The 13629-nt window shown below is 30.3% G+C and overlaps 1 long non-coding RNA gene across 8 annotated transcripts in view; it reads right to left on the reverse strand.

Annotated features, from left to right (window-relative positions):
- The window catches only part of LOC118197458 (uncharacterized), a 471813-nt gene that overhangs the window by 177059 nt on the left and 281125 nt on the right, over positions 1–13629 (reverse strand). For all 8 annotated transcript variants that reach the window (XR_015038564.1, XR_015038565.1, XR_015038563.1 and 5 more), the window contains one exon: positions 6558–6627. This is a non-coding gene — a long non-coding RNA (uncharacterized LOC118197458). The remainder of the gene's footprint in view (positions 1–6557; positions 6628–13629) is intronic.

Here is a 13629-nt window from a genome sequence, read left to right on the forward strand (position 1 = left end):
TTACACGGTAACCCTAAAGTGATACATGCTGTGGTGATTGGTTGTTTCATATCATGTGATAAAACCTAAAAATTAGTCTAAGGAGTTGTTCTTCCGAAATGTTTTGAATGAGTGATACGACTTATCTTTAACCGACAAAAAAGGTCAGATCATAAAATTTTATGAAATAGAGTATTTCTTCTTCATTTAAAAAGGGCTGTGAAATACAAAAATAGAGAAAAAACGTTTAGAAAAGACTTTTGACGAAATTCAATGATAACTGAGAAAGCAAATAAAATCCATAATTTATCGTAGTCGAGGAACATAATGCAAGAAAAAGGAATAAAAATGTCTAACTTTTTAAAACTAACTTTTGGTTAACTGTTTTGCTCAATGTAACTGAAATCCAAGTTCAAAAGCATGGGTTGCCTATTTCAGATTTGAGTTGCAAAAAACGTGGAGGTTTTAAAATCTCAGTTTAAAAGTTATTCGAAACGTAACTACTGTCTAGTTGTACTTAACGCAAATTAAAACATCGCTTTTCAATTTGGTTTCTCCCACGCATGAAAATTACTGAAACTTTTGTCAGCACTAATGAAATTTTAATTGCACAGGTGTTCATTTCGAATCACCAATATACAGTTTTTTTAGACGCAATTTTTCTTGCTAACAGATAAAAAATTAGAGTATAGCAACTATTGTTTTTCTTTACATAGAATTTACATTAGTGTAGTATTCATATCTATTTATTGTATACAATAGGTTGAGAGCAAACACGGGAAAGAAGCAAAATAGAGATAAGAAGTGCAGCTTAGAAACGTTGCAACATGTACTACATCGACAACATACTAGAAAAGAGAAATTATTCTTTCCCCTCTCAAACTTATGCCTTGTGACCCATCACTAACCTCCAACACTTCGCTACTGCCAGCCCACCCTCTTTCACAGATCAGTGGCTCCGATCTTTCAAACCGTTTTTAATGTGCCCTCCAGTTCCTCCCCTCTTCTATATAGTGGTAGCAGGAACAGAGAAAGTCGGTTATTATTTTTCAGAGGAAAAGCAACCTTTTATTTTTTTCATTAAAGAAATTTTTTAATTAAAAATAAGATTTCTAATAAATAGAATAATAATGTGCTTCAGGGTGAAGGATACTTACATAATTTATTAAGTATACTTTATTCTAGAAAACTATAAATAATGTATGTTTCATTTATTACCAAGCATAAATTGTTTATGGTTTTTCAAAAATTATGTAAGTTATTAAATACCGCTGGTAGAGAAATTTTTTGCTAAGCAGTACTAACTGAAATAAATTCACAATCCATTAACGATAATTTATGTGTTTACTTTCTGAAGGCTATTATTTACTTTCTTGCTTCATTTTTCTAGGATAACTAACATCAGTGAGCTAAAATTTTGAATACGACTTACATTTAGTTCTTTTATGTAATAAAAGATAATCTGCGCATCTTTAACAGTTTTCCTTATGGTAGAAAACCTGTCATTGTGAAGTTCACTAGTAGTAATTTTTAATATGCTGTAAAATAATACAATAATAAATAAAATAAACAAATAGCCTATAAAATAAGGCATAGCAGGCTATTTGTTGCCCATTTTACTACGTTACAATTTTTAACATTTAATAACTTCCTTTTTAACGTAGCAACCATTAAAGGCAGTGACATAGAGTTAGATCTTAAATATTTTGAGCCAGACGGCGAGAATCAAATAATAATCTTAATCTTGTTTACTGTTGTTTAATTTTTGAGTATTCATTATATCTGATCTTAGAAGATCTATTATATTAACAATATTGCTTTTCTACAGGTTCCGCTTTAAGATTATTTGGTGTATTTGTGTTTTCAGATTTTTTTTTTTTTTTTTTTTTTTTTTTTTTTTTTTTTTTTTGTGTGTGTGTGTTATTATATCAATTCAAAGGAATTTGACAGAGGGACAGATGTTGGGGTCTTTAAACAGAGGGCTGAAGATCCTATCTAATAAGGCTAGCTGCCAGGTTGTTGAAACACATGTACACATACACACGGCAAACACATTTATATTCACTCAACTTATATGCCATACATATTGTGAAAGTAAGGGAGACTACCAGCACCTTTTCAAAAACTCACTTCTATGAATGTTATTGTGCTGAATTCAATTTGTGAGTTCTGCTGACCTTTTCCCCGATTTTCATGGGGTGGTGAACCTATTTGAGATCTCTTTTCAAAAGGGGGAAGAGTTATGACTGTTTCCTACCAACTGCAGAGCAGAACTTCCTCGCTTTATAACAGGAGGCATTTGCTATTTCAAGGTGTACTTCCCGCTGATTCGCCGGGGTAACATTTAGACAGTTTGCAGGCGGGGAAAAGTTATGGGTTTCCATTGAATTTTTTTCTACTTTTTTTCATTAAATATAAAAACGATATTGCAAGTTGTAATCATACGGTCTGTAAAACCACTTTGTACAGTGCTTGGCTTCTGACTGAGTAAGTAGCACTCAGAATGCTATTCTTTTCGAGGGCTTCTCGAGAGCCCGTCGAGTGACAAATGAGCTGGTGTAAAAAGGTGCACTTTTTATTTACCAAAAGCTCTGACAATTTATTGCTCATGAATTCCTTTTGTACTGACTGACAGCCTCATCAATTCGAGTATGCCACTACTTTTCGAATGAATTAAAAGGTGGAGATTATCCACTATTCTATATTTATATATTTTTAAAAAGCTAAATTCGTCTTTTATTTATTTTTTCTACTTAGAACCATATTTGTTCGTGAGTACACGTGCGGAAACATTCGGGAACTCTTCTAGAAGTAGTGTAGATACGAGAACAAAGCTATATTGAATACATCACAGAGTACGGTACGTTTAAGAGTAAAAATACGAAAGAAATAGCTCATTGTTGAAGCATTTTATACCATGGAGGCGTACTAGTCAAAACATTTATCATTTTAAAAAGCATAACGTATTCCTACGCATATGCTAAATTTGACATTTGGAGAATGAATAAAATTTAAGGGGAATTGAAGGATTTATTTAAAATGGAATTTGAATTATTTTCCCTTGAGCTTTCCCCATGTTACTTACATTTGCTAGTTACAAAGCAATCTCGGAGATTTTAGTAGAAGCGTTTTATGATTTTTTAGCTTTTGTTAATACTACTTTCGCGTTCGAAGTACTTAAAAAATTAATTTTATTTAGTTATGACAAAATATCCCTTCAATCATCCTAAAAAAAAATAAACAAACTAAAATTCTTCTTGATTTAGCATTTTCAAAATACTGCACTGTTGTTTAAAATATTTTCTGATTTTCTTTTTAAATACGCATTATATATTACTTTGAGAGCACTTAAAAATAATTCTGGCTCCTTTTACTCCTATGTTACAAGTCACCGTAATTTTTGATGATATAAATATATCATTTAAATTATTTTCTACATATTTATAAGAAGGTTTCATGAAAACTGGTTTCATGAAACTGCATGTTTTATATGAAAAACATTTCATATAAAACATGCAGTTTCCAGTCAGTTTTTATGTTTCATTTTCTACCAAGCTTGCATTTTTAGAACTCTGATGGTAAATTTCCTCATTATTATGTTTCGGTTTTCATTTTTAATAAGTACAAAAACAGAGCTAAATTCATAATATAATGCGATATAAAATAGAGTCAGCCTGTTTGCATCAATATTTCCCTGAAGTTTCTAATAAATCATTTTCTAGACGAGACTAGATAAGATTACCCTCCTTTAACATTTAGAAACGTTGTTTCTTATTAAATAAATACGTTATTTGCTAAGCTGCTCACAAACGGTTATTCTACAACAAGATACGTAATATATGGAATTAGAAGCACTTTTATTGATTATACTAGTAATGATGTAAACGTTAGAACATTGCTGCTTAGGTACATTGTAAATTGCTTGAATTAAATGAACGCAAAATTGCTTTAATTATAACTCTTGCTAAAAATTTATTATAAAGGTATAAGTTATTGACAAAGGTATATAACTTTTTTTAGCTGTCATTTTAAGCAAAATATGCTGCTTTCATAAGAAGGTAAATTAAATATCGTATGGAGGTTCAAGCTGTAACTTCCTCGGCCGCATGTTTGATGGGGAAATGTAGCACCTACCAGTCTGCATGGAATACAGATTCACTGGTAACGCGACATAACGTAACAGCGATGGAAAGCAAACAAGCTTTGTTTTCATACTTCAGCTAGTAGTTAGAAGTTACAGTAGTTAGAATATCATTGCGAAAATGTATTCAAGAAGTGCTAACCTTAAGTGATTTCAATTAAATTGTATCAAATTTTGTTAAAAAAAGCTTGCACATGAATATAGAGTTCCATTAATGAAAGCTTATTTGAGGCCAATAAATGTCATGATATAAGTGGCAAGTATTTTAATACTTGCCACTTATATCTAAATTAAAATCTCAAAGCAAGTATTTTAATACTTGCTTTGAGATTTTACAAAGAAATCTCTATGCATATAAGAAAAGTACTTACTTCTCCTTTTTTTTTTTTAAATTTTATTTCATAATTCTGTAAAACAAAACCCGCCACGTAAATCTTGAAGTAAATTAAGGGGTTTTATTTTATACTGATGCAAAGAAGGCGAAGTTAAGCTATAATTCTTTAATTGTGATCCCCATATCGCCCTTTATCTGTCACGCAATTCATTAAAGCCTATTTAACGGTTATTCGGATGGAAGCCAAATTGCTGAAGTCATAAATCTGATCCAGACAGATAGAGAGTAATGGGAACGGCAAACGGGAAGTCAGAAACGGCTGTTAAAACACGAATAGCGTGCGAAACAGCAGTAAATAAAAACCTGAACACCTATGTCGGATTTTTGCATAAGCTATTGCAGCGTTTTTCTCACCTCGTATTTTGTTAACCTTGTTACAAGGTGTTAGCAGAGCGTCAAAATGATAACCCAATGCATAAAGGATGGGCTGCTACCGCGTGTATTATAATAGGCTGGAATTTTATGGCATTTTAAAGGGCATTTTAGGCCTGGGGCATACCGTACCTCAAAAGCTAATGAAGACTGTAGGGAACGCCAAACATTTAACATAAATAGCGACATCTTAATGTCGGGAGTGTGCTCACTACATCAACTCTATATTTATTACTCTGTGAAAGTGCTTATTTACTTCAGAAACGTCGCAATAAATTACATTAAAAAACTAGAACTGTGGGGCTGGGTAGCGATTAGTCAAGAAATATATGATAACACAGCCACTGTTATGATATCAAATCGCTCCGTTCTGTCAAGCAGAAATTGACTTGAAGACGTTTGATATATTTTACATGCCAATTTTATTTTTAAAGCTAAAAGTTCATTGCAGAAAACAGTTACGCGAAGCATAACAGAGGAAAATAGTGTTTCCATGAGTTTTTTTTTTAATTATATTACTCCCTTGAATTCTTTGTTCTTTTATTATTTCTTGCATGCAAATTAAACCTTTCTTACTCTCACATTTAGAACAAAACGATGAATTTTTAAAGCCGCTTAATTTATAGCTACCCAAACGATAAATGTCATATAACACATTTCATCTTAGGAGCGCTTAAACAAATACAAAGCAGAAATCTGGTTAAAAACTGCATTTAATTAAAATAGAGAAATATTTTCCTCTTAAAAAAACCAGTATATATAGCCATCGACATAAAATGCCTTTTTTCCTAAAGCATTTTCTCATAGATTAATTTCAAGAACTGTTCAAATACTTAACTTCTTCATTAAAAATAAATAACCTTTACATTTTCATAAACGGCCTCTGGATGATAGCAAGCCTTGCAGATTAGAAGTAAAACAAAATGTTGAATTAAAGAACCAATTTTAGCTGTGAAACATAAATGAAAAGCTGTAAAAGGTTAAAAATTTTCAACAAATTAATGAAATCTAATACCCAAATGAAATGAAACAGTTTTGAATTTAAATTTGCAACAACGAATTTTGACGCTTTTTAAAAATATAAATTAATTACTTTCCAATAGCTTTTCTCTAAAAGTTGTATAAAAAGCAGAGTTAAGCTTTTGCCAGTTGCCTTTCTCTCACTTTCTTCAGTATATTCTCAAATCAGATGAACACTTACCGTTTTGGGTTACAAAACTAAAACAGATACGCAGAAAGCTTTGCACCTCTTAAGCAAATCAATGGTATAATTCCGAGCTGAATTATACATAGCAATGACAGCATTAATTAAAAACTAGAAAGATTAATTAGTACACTTGCTTATTAGCTAAATTTTTTCGCTTGTTAGCATGAAAACTAAAATTTAAACCTAAACTTATCCCGTAAAAAATTTTGATCCTCCAACAATTTATTAGCATCTAAAATGTTCCTTTAGGTGTACAGTGAGGCAGAGATCGGTAAAAAGAGAAAAACACTGACGCACTAGCTATAGCTTAAGTGCCCTTAATAAATCAATTAGTCAAACAATGTTTTATTTGATACTTTCAAGTAATTCACATAAGCTTAAGTTTTCTACTGAGAATGAAAGCTTTGATAGGGGAATGAATTTATAAAAGAGTAACCTGTTAAAAACATTTTAAAACGCTTTACCCAGTTGTTGTCTTTTTATTCCATTCTAGGAAGAATGCTCATTCCGTTCATATTCTTCTCTTTGTCCATCCTGGAATAAAGAAATATAGCAATATTTAGTATAATAATGAAAATATTCGCATTTTATATACTAAGCATCATTTAGAAAAATGACCTTTTGCTTGCTTAAAATCAACTTTTTCCATTCTCCTACATCGCCTTTTTTTTTTTTTTTTTTTTTTTTTTTTTTTTTTTTTACAGTTTGCAAATCAAATTTTAAGCGGGTTAATGTTGAAAAAGGTTCCTTTTTTGTCTTTTTCGCTCTTTTTTTTTTTCTACTTTTCAAGGTCAAACATCCATAAGGATTCTCACATGTAAATAATGACTTAGTGTGAGAATTCTCGTAAATGTTAGTAAAGGGGTGTTTCTCACTCTCAGGAAATGTGTAAAAAATGCACGTCAACCAATCTGCCATCTGGTGATTTCCCTCCAGAACTCGCAGATCATCTGATACTGATTAAGGTTCTCAGTTGTGTATTGTTGACTCGTCTGTTTCAAAGGGCGATTATATATAAAGGAAAAAAGAAAAGGTAACCTGCTATTACAATATTACTTGAAAAGCAAGCGGCTAAAATGTTCCTGGATAAAAATCTGTATGCACTATCGGCAAACAAAATAAGGTAGAATATGAGTTTAATTCTAATATTATGATGAAACAATTACAAGAAAAACAAAATTAATTAATTCTAGTCTGTATGCTACAAATAAATAAAAAAATATGATTTAATTATGAGTGCAAAGAACCCTATAATCAAATCACAAAAGCTTCGATTTCCAGAAATACTTTAACCACGGTTATAAAGTAATTTATTTGTGCCTGCAAATTATCTGATTTAAAATTAATTTCATTGATGTAATATATGCTAAAAACGTATATTACATCAATGAAATTAATTTTAAATTCTAATGTTTTCTGAGCATTTATCTCTACAAAGAGGTGACAAAAACTTATAATTCATAGAGATTTACATTTCGGTCAACAGTAAAATATTGACCAAAAAGCTGCAACTACACTGACTTTTTACAGTATTCAGGAACACAGTCTATTGCCTTCGCATTTAGTTGTCACCTGATGAAAATACTCATTGAAATTATTTCCACTAAAATAAAAATATAGATTTAATAGAGCTCTAACTTAAATTATGAAGGAAACTTTGATTACTATTAAAATCAAGTATTCTTTCTCGACGATTTTAAACTGATACTGATAATATTTTCGATACGGTCTAAATCACAAATGCGATTCAGAAAATTAATCATCCGTACCTGAAATATCAATCATTTTAAAGAAAAGCAATTTTTAAACAATAAGAAAAATTTTGCAAATGTTTATTCACACAGTTAATTACTGCTGAAACCACATTTAACAAAGAAAATAAAGTACTTAAAAGAATGTCTGTAATACAAGTTTAAACATTTTAGTATGTATCCTTAAGCGAAATATTTATTTCAAATGGTTTTCTTCGTTAAAAGATTTCCTAGCACAAGCAAAAATGATTAATTTGGTGATGCGAATGTAAGATGAAATCGGTTTACTGGAAAGGATTTAGGGTATCTTATTACTTTTTCTAATTGTCATCAATTTTCCTTTCTACTTAGAAATAAGATACTAAAGTATTGGGAATACATTAGGAATTTTCACTGTCTCCAAAACATAAATTATAGCCAGTTTGCTCTAGTTTTAAGGAAAATTATTCATACAGCATAAAACTCTCATTTCAACAAATTTTCGCAACTCACCGAATATGTAAATGAACTAAACAGTGAAGCATTTAATTGCATCTAATTTCATTTTTTTGTGTATGTGTGTTAAAGATTTTTACACACTTTTAACCTATAAATCTCGTGTCAAAACTTTTAATAATTATGAGAAGTTTCCATTGTTTGATTAATTTCCTACCCCATTACTAAAGATATATTGGGATTGCACACATTATTTCCAAAAAGCAAAACGAAGTGAATGTAATTGACTACTTAAAGATGAGTGCAAGTTAAATAATAATTCCTAACTCCTATTATCAAATAATTTGCAAATATATGATTGAACTTATAAAATAGGGGATTTTAAACCTATCTGCTTAATATTCATAGTGAGGCCTAGTGCCAGAAATAATTTTACTGTAAACTACTCCTTATTCAGCAGGCACGGAAAAGTACTGCTCAAAATAATATAATAGGGATAATTCCATTTGCAAAAGCAGAAGTTATTTCCTCCGGATAGGGCGCAACTCCATACGTACATATACAAATATACATGCGCATACATATGTGATGATTTAGAAATAAGTAACACACTGGAAAACCTGATTTATAGAGTCACAGAGGTTGGCTTATAAATGATAACAGTCGCAGCGACCGATTTTAATATTCCCTTTGATTCTCGTAGACATATATTTTTATAAGTCAACACAGATAAAAGGCGAACTAATTGTGCGTTGCTCTTTAAGAATTAAATCGATACCTTTATATTTCCGAAATATATTCAAAGATAAGCGGAGCAGCAGGTAGCAAACGAGTTGACAATACAGAAGCTAGATAGTGAACTGTGAGATGTCCAAGATCAAAACTGAGGACAAAGTGATTTAAGTAATGGATCTCAAAGGAGTTAGTTTCGGTTTGTTTTATCTTGCTTGGTTAATATTTAAGCTTTTAAAATTATTTTTGTTTGGAATCTTTTAGTAAGAGCTTATTAGCTTTACGTAAGCATCATATGACACGGTTTAATTTGGAAATGGCGCAGTTTAGGGAGATTTATTACAAGCAATTATTATTTTTAGTAAAAAAATGAGAAACAGCCAGATTAAAAGGGATAATTAAGGAGCTATTCCAAAATTAATGTTAGAATTTTGCTTTACATTCTTTTTACATACATTAAAAAAAAAAAGTCATACTCTGTAAAATAACATCGTCAGTGTATTAATCTCTATTCGAAACTGATAGAAGATCAATTAGTGGCACAACTGATAGTAAAAGTAAAGCTGAATACCTTTCTAACGCATTATAGTGCTTCTGAAAATGCCTGTATGAAGCCGAGATTCTAAAATTTCCACAGGTTAACTATATGCACTTGACTGCATTATTTTATAGAGTTTAGAGCAACAGATACCATAGCGTCAATATAAAGATCTAGAAACATTTCAAAGAACATCAGAAAATTATAATAAGACTTAAATGAGTAAATGTAAAAATATTTTAAGAAAACGATAGAGTGAAGGTACATACTTTTGAGCTTCTAACTCTCTGAGGCTTCTAAACACTTTTTACATAGAATATTCTTTGTAGTTAACAGCAAATTAAGATTTCAAAATTTCCTGGAAATATATTTTAAGTTTCCCAGAAGATGTTAATTTACATATTTATTTCTTAAAAAAACTAGCAGAGGAACATTAATTATTAAAATTATTATTTTAATGTTTTAATGATGATACAGCATTGCAAAATGAAACGATTTTCGATTTCGCAGTTCTTATAAAAATGAACTAAAATTGAGGGAATTTTAGCTATGTCTTTTCCTTTATACTTAAAACTTTATCTTAGCTAAACAGTGTTATCTGTTAGAAAACTTCAAGTAATAGGGATTGATCGAAAGCTTTGTGTAATTCGAATAAAATTTTATTTTTTGCTTTTAGATTTCATACATAATTTCCAAACTCTTAGAAAATGTGCAGTTACTCGCAATAGAATAAAACACAGTTTATTTATGAGAATTTTTTAACTATAGCTTCCAAAAAAATTTTTCAGATAGACTTCCGTTTCATAAGGTCACAGAATCGCTTCAAGTGATTATATACGGCGCTTATTAGAGTAATAAATAGAAGAAATACATCTGCTTATAAAAAATTTTCATTCACTTCTATAACCTTATTTCGTTATTAAATCGTAAAATCTCCTGTAAAAAAGCTTTTTTGGATTTAGACACACTTGATCAAAGATGTTACAATCGTGCTTTTCATTATCCCATTACTACTTCCCCCCTCATCCTTTTATAGCTCTAGAAATGTTTGTACAAGAACAGTAAATATCATCATGTTTCCAGAAATGGAGAAAGGACAGGAAAGCCTAAAGGAAGAGGAGAAGAGGGTGTGAGGTGGTGAAGAAAATCGAAACGACCTCTTGCAAAGAAGAGATCTACTTTTACTGTTCGAGGCGTATATTTTTCTTTTGAACTTCAGCGATGAAGAAAAGGAAATCGTTTTTCGAGAAGAAGACCTAACTGTCCTTTAGCTAAACCCTTCTCTAAATTACAATATCAATAGTTGAATCAGCCTATCGGATATCAGTCCCAATGCCTTTATTTGAAATGTCCGTATTTTTCTCCTTCAGATAATAGCCGCAGGAAATATTTGACATTTAAGTAATAGCTTCTAACTAGAATTGATAAGGTACAGCTGATACAGGGATGATAGATTAAATAAACTGGAACCCAGTGTGTTAGGAGATGAGTTAAAGTAACTTTTTATGCCATCTTCTAATTAAAGTCATATAGCAGTTCATCTCTACTTAGGCTTATGCCGAGATCTTTCACGATTACGTCATTTTAGCTGTCGTCTCTTCTGTTATAATCCAGAGCTGTTATCTGATGATGGGTGATTGTTATCGGATGGTGGGCAACATGCCTTTCGAGCTTACTTCTAGTTTACATTCATTTATTGATGGCTTTTCATCAAAGCAACCAATAGTCTACCCCACTCTAGAATTTTTCTATTACGAAGTAAATAATAATTTTTTGCAGTTACCTCGCAATAATTCTAAGTAACAATAGAAATAATTATTTACGCATAGAGTAATACAAGGTCAGTCTTGTAACTTTTAATTCAGTCTTGTGACTTTTTAATCTTTTAATTATTTTCATCGTTACTTTCACGGAATTATAGAAATCTTTTACTTATTCCGAAAGAAATCTAAATTAAATTAATTAAAAAAATTAGATTTAAAAGAAAAGCAGCTAAAACTAATTGCTACTGCTCACACAATATTTTTTAGTTTTATGTACAGTTCTATTTATCATTTCGGATAATTATCTAAAAGTTATGTGCTTTGAATTATTAATGACATAACTAGCAAGCATGATGTTGAATATTATATATTTATAAAATAATGTATGTTTCAAAGCTAAGCATTACCAAGATTCGTATCTGGTAATTGCTACATTTTTCACTGATATACGACGTAATGGTGAGGTATGTGCTATTTCATAGTTAAGGTGAAATGCCAATTATTCATTAAGGATAATTTTATCAAGGGAAAGATTTTATTCACGGTTCTAGTGACACTTTACTCACGGTTGAAGTGACCTAAAAATAAGTTTTTGAAAATTTTTCAGGCTTTAAATACAAGTGAAAAACTGAAGAAACTTTTAATAAACTGTAAGCTACCATGATTTATGCTGACTTTTACAGAATTTAATCCAGGAAATGGCCCAAATTCACTGAATTTCTCTAAACAGCCTTTAACTAATATTCAAAATAGCGTTCGCTTTACTGTTGATTTAACTCATCATCAAATATGATTTAACTCATATCAAATAAATAATTATAAATTACTTTGATGATAGTAAAGTTATTCATCTTAGTAATGCAAAATAATCACTATGAAAAGTAAAATGGCTTAATGAAAATATCCTTGCAGTGTAATAAAGTATTAAATACCTTACAATGGTATGAAGTGGCACGATGTCAGATTCAAAGAAAAGATCTAGTAATTTAACTTAATTACATCCTGTGTACTAAGGTTTTCATAAATTCAGTTTTTGAGAGCTGGTCTGATAAACATTTCAAAATAGAAGTTAATAAGCATTCATCTACAAGCAAGATTTTTTATGTTAATTTATCCCTTATAGACGCTTAAGATTCGTTACAGAAGCAGTTAAATTTCGAACATAAAGTTCGAGATTTAAACATATTTATCTTTCTCTCTTTTGGATCAAATACATACACGAGTTTAAACCAAGGAAATGTATATGAGTAGACGTAGGAAGTTCTGCATTGAAATATTTTTTCATAAAATTTTCGCCCCTGAAAATATTAAAATGCCAGAGATTTAATGCAAGAGAATGGTACATACAGGAACCCTTCAATTCTTTCTTAAAATTCTTTTAATGGGTTCGTCTCAAGCATGTTTCAGTTACACCCTTTCCTTTTGGATGTAACGCTACATTTTTTCCCCGCCTGTACTCTAGTCATACCATTACTCTTGAATAGAAAAGCATTAGATCTCGATTTTAAAAACATTTCCATGACATGAAGATGCAAATTAAGAGAGGAAGATAGTGTTCTAGACGTTCTTTGATCGATGTTCCTTCCACTTAGGCATGGAACTTGGAAGGATTTTTAAAGAAGGAAGATGGGGACTTTCGCTCTATAATCTTGCTTGCGGGTTTCCTGATTCATATATTCCAACCGAGAGCATTCTTCTTCAAAAATGTACCATATATCTCTTTCTATATTCTCTTTGGATCTACTCTTTGGATTTCTACATTTCATTTGAATATTTAAATCTATATGATAAATTTCTAGGCGATGCCCCATTGGTGTTTGAAAAAAATCCCAGATTTCTAAGAATCGCATGTTTACGGATCTACAGAACATAAATTTTGCTTTACAGATCAAAGTATGCTATAAAATAGTAGAGAGTGCCTAAAATATACATATAAACAATATAAATTATATATTTAAAATATAAATAATATAAATTATAATATAATAATAATATAAATTATAATATAATAAATAATATAAATTTTAGAGATATAATATAAATAATATAAATTTTAGAAAGTGCTTAAATTTTATTAGAGGGTTAAATATAAGATTGCATCTCTGGAAAAGAAAATTTGGGCACAACACATTTAATTAAAGATTGATTATAATATTTTTTTTTTTTTTTTTTCGAAAAACAAACTACTTCGGAAAATAGGATAATTTCTTGCACTAAAATGTCTGTAATTTTGAAGATAAGTTATAGTTTTTTAAATTTTATAGAAAAGCGTAATGCCAACAATAATCTTATTAAATACTAAATATATTACGAAGAA

This window comes from Stegodyphus dumicola, chromosome X1, assembly GCF_044657685.1.
Source record: "Stegodyphus dumicola isolate Sdum_Otavi_A_Nest chromosome X1, ASM4465768v1".
Classification (NCBI taxonomy): Eukaryota; Metazoa; Arthropoda; class Arachnida; order Araneae; family Eresidae; genus Stegodyphus; species Stegodyphus dumicola.